This window comes from Rhagoletis pomonella, unplaced genomic scaffold (assembly GCF_013731165.1).
Source record: "Rhagoletis pomonella isolate Grant_MI unplaced genomic scaffold, Rhpom_1.0 Rhpom_scaffold_00005, whole genome shotgun sequence".
Classification (NCBI taxonomy): Eukaryota; Metazoa; Arthropoda; class Insecta; order Diptera; family Tephritidae; genus Rhagoletis; species Rhagoletis pomonella.
Window position 1 is genome coordinate 21,989,038 of NW_023458559.1, and position 4,401 is coordinate 21,993,438.

Here is a 4,401-nt window from a genome sequence, read left to right on the forward strand (position 1 = left end):
ATCGGCATAAGCCAGCAATTGTACGCTCTTGTAGTAAATTGTTCCTGAGCGGTTCAGTTCTGCAGATCTTATCATCTTCTCGAACATCAGATTAAAGTAGTCACATGAAAGAGAGTCGCCCTCTCTGAAACCCCGTCTGGGGGCGAACGGCAACAGAGCAGAGCTGGTGGTATTGCTCAACGTCATTTTTCACAGCCATATGAGTTTTGAGGGGATGCCAAATTCAGACATAGCGGCATATACGAAACTCCTTTTAGTGCTGTCGACAGCGGCTTTAAAGTCGACAAATAGGTGGTGAGTGCCGATCATTTTCTCGCGGGTCTTTTCCAAGATTTGGCGTATTGTGAACACCTGGTCTATGGTAGACAATATATTCGATAAGACCTTGCAACCTATGCTTTAAAGGCTGATCCCGCGGTAGTTGGCACGCATGACGGGGTCGCCTTTCTTGTGGATTGGGCAGAGCGCACTTGAACTCCAGTCGTCGGGCATGCACCTTATTACCTCCTTGCCATCGTAATTAAATAGCTCAGCTGACAGGCCGTCAGCTCAAGCAGCTTTGGCACTTTTCGTCGCAGTCAGGCGCTGGGATATCGACTCCATCTTCATCGACTGGGACCTCGGGTTCGTCTTCTCCACTTCTTTCAGTGCATCTGCCATTCAAAAGAGTCGAAAATTGTTCCCTCCATAATCTGAGTACGTTCTCGACATCGGTCACTAGGTCGTCATGGTTGTTCCTACAAGAGTCTTGAAACCTTCCGTACTCTCTGCTAAAAATTTCGGGTATTTTTTCTATCGGCCAGAATTTCAAGCATTTTCTCACACTCCTCATCGTACCAGTAATGAGCGGGAAATGTGGTTCCACTGATCGCGCAAGTCGGTTTGTTGAAGAGTGTTCTCTCACAGCAGGTGTGAGGGTCGAGCGCCGAATCCATTGGCCGTCTGTTTTGATTGCAGCTTCTCGACGTTGAAATTTCCTTAGTTTGTTGGGGGCCCTTTTTCTGCTGCTCCGAGGTTGGGTCGTATATTGGATGCATCAATATAGTAGTGCGAGTCGATGTTTGGCCCTCGGAGTGTACGTATGTACATTTAAAACATGGAAGCATGCCTTCCGTCTGTCGCAACATGCTTGATTTGGTTTCCCGTTTTTAGATGTGGAGACATCCATGTAGCTTGATGGATCTTCTAGAACCCAGTAATACATACTGCCAAGTTCCGGCCCCAGAGAAGTAGATCACCCTCAGCTAATATGTACGCTCTAAGCTAACAGAGCCTTGGATGCCTCGTCCCTCCCTTCCATCGGGGCATTGGCACATATGAATGAGATGTTGAAGAATCGCTTTGATGCGGATTGTGGCTAGACTTTCGTCCACTAGAGTGAACGCCGGTCTCTCTCCCACCACAAATCCAACACCGAATTGCACTCCTTTATGTGGCAACTGTAGTAGACGTCGCAAGGCTCCACGCTTACCTTCCTCGCCCCGTCCATCGCATTTCGTGGATGGCGGTGATGTCAGCCCTTATTTTCCCTAGGACATCCAGCCAGCCGGGCAGAGGCACCATCCCGATTAAGGGTACGGATATTCCAAGTGCATACCCTAAAATCATAGTCCTTCCTATGTTTGCCGTGATCGTCATCAAAAGAAAGGGGTATCATCCGAGGCATGTGTTGTTTTTCATTGGGCAGGGTTTTAACGTGGCGGGACCCAAACCCAGCGCACGCAGGCCAGTTGAATGGCAGTCAAAAGCTTTGCAGTACTGGGAAATGTACAAAACACAGTGGTCAAAAGCGAATATCTCAACTAAACCCTGATGTATTTTTTAAATTCATAGCTCTACATACCTGTAAACCAGACGTTATTCAAAATAAAAAATTAAAAAAAATAAACTTTTTTCCGTATACTCTGTAATATTCCTCCGCAGTTTTGTAAGGTAAACTAATAATTTATAATCACTGCTTTGCAGCGAAATAGCTTGTCTTAAATTATATACATAGGTATGTATTGAACATTTTGAGTATGCAGATTTTTTATGCTGATATATATTTATTTATGCTAAATATATGTATAACTTGATTTTGTTTTGTCACACTTAAGAAGTAAACGTCTTGGCTGTTCACCCAACCGGTCTATTGTTTTATCAATAATCTCAGATTGGTTCTGTGATACAAAACTTTCGTTGTACGCTTAGAAAAGACACAAACCTAAAGACAAAGTAATAAACGATTGAACTATTTTTGCTCATTGTCGACTGCAGCCAGGTTTTTACCCTTTTTAAATGGAAGTGCTTTGAAGTTAGAGAGAATAACTTGATAAAGAACCGGATGATCCACATATCCACTTTTTAAATCAATTTACTAATTATTTTGTTAGCGTTGGGAGTATAATTTGGTATACAGTATATATATAGGAAAAACATTGAAAGTTAGGGGGGCCGAAATTATCAAGCAAGCATTTACTGGTACCATTTTTGAATATCTAGGCAAAAATTTGGAAGTTAGGGGATATATATGGACTGGTAACGATACGGACAATGTTATTGCAAAAAAGATGCGCAAAGAGGCGCTGAAACCGAGTTATTGAAGTTTCGATAAAATTTAATGTACGTGCTTTTATTTGTGATTTCCCAGCAAGTGCATTTGTGTCAGGAATTACATCTTTTAATGCAAAATATGGCTGCCCTAAATGTTGCCAAGAGGGCACATATAAGGAGAATAGAGTTTTTTTTTCACAAGCAGTCGGTGTGCTTAGGTCAGATGCGTCCTTTAATTCTGTAGTTGCTCCCTCGCATCACAGGCTTCAATTCAGAGAACAAAAAGTTATATTGGAAAGATATGTGGGATTGGAACGACAGACTACACGAACGGACCTGACAAGCATACCATTGCGGACGAATGCAACCATGCGCACCAGACTACGAATTGAACGATCGGACCGCACTGAACACACCCCAACTAGACTTTGACAAAGATGAACGACAGGACAGAAATTTTATGTAAAATCAACCGCCTTCAAGCGCAGTTCGCGAAATATCAATCCTCGCAAGTAATTGCGTGTTAAATTATATATGTACTAGCAGAGCACCCGACGTTGTTCGGAGTAAACAAATCAAAATATAAAACAGTAATACAAATATTCAATTCAGCATAAATTAAAGGAGACAAACTATACATTCCGTTTATCTGCCTATTCGCTTAACTGTTTTAGAATAGCGCCACTTTTCCGGTAGAATGCTTATTTCGGAACAACAACAATGGTTGGCGATGGGAGAGCGCGATTCCAAAATCGATCCTTGTCAGGAAAGTTAGTTATAAAAAGAATAGCTTACAAAAGGTTATACATTCATTAATGACATATTTAATACTTTTTCATAAAATTTTATGAAGTAATTATTAATCATCAAAAAGTTTCAAGCTAAATACATTAGATCAAATAAGAAGCTAAATATATTACATTAAGTACAGTACATAAAACATTGAACATACAAAGCAAATGTAGCCAAAAATTTAGCAAAATGTGTTGCTTGCACATTAAACATAAAACAAACATTGAACATTAAATAAACATTAAACGTTAAATAAACATTAACATTAAATAAAGAAGGAAATGACACCGTCTTCAAAAGAGGCATAACTCAAAATTTGGCATTTTTTAAGTTATGCGCTAAAAATGTACACAGAGCCTTTATTTACCTTTCAGCAAAAGCTGGACCAAATTTTTGTTATAATTTGTTAAAAGAAAAACCTAACAAACGTGTAATTTTGAGTTGTGCCTCTTTTGAAGACGGTGTACGATAAGTACATACTTAAATCTAATATCTTAATTTTTAATATTTTTATTGAGCTTTGTACCATGATTGTTCATTAGGAAAAATTTAAAAAGCGACAAAGTCTAAGCGGTAGAAGTTATAGCAGCTATTTCGGAGATCACCACATCTCTTCATCAGACTTCTTTTTTCTAGACTTCAGCAGGGATCTAACCTGCGTAATCGATGTTCAAAGTCAGAAGCGTTAACCACTGAGCTATGTATACCCCGTAAACTCTTGTTGCTAATTCATTCAACCAACTACTATCAAGTGCAGCTGAGGAGATGTGGTGATCTCCGAAATAGCTGCTATAACTTCTACCGCTTAGTTTTTGTTACTTTTTCAATTTTCCTAATAAACAATCGTAGTACAAAGCTCAATAAAAATATTAAAAATAAAATGTTAATAATCCACAATAACATTGACAAATACTACGCTCTGTTCTTCTTTTTTGGCGCTGTAACCGCCTAAGCGATTTTGGCCGAGTTCAGCAAAGCACGCCAGTCGTTTCTCCTCTATGCCAACTGACTCCAATTGGAAACGCCAAGTGAAGCCAAGTCCTTCTCCACCTGATCTTTCCATCGCAGTGGGGGCCT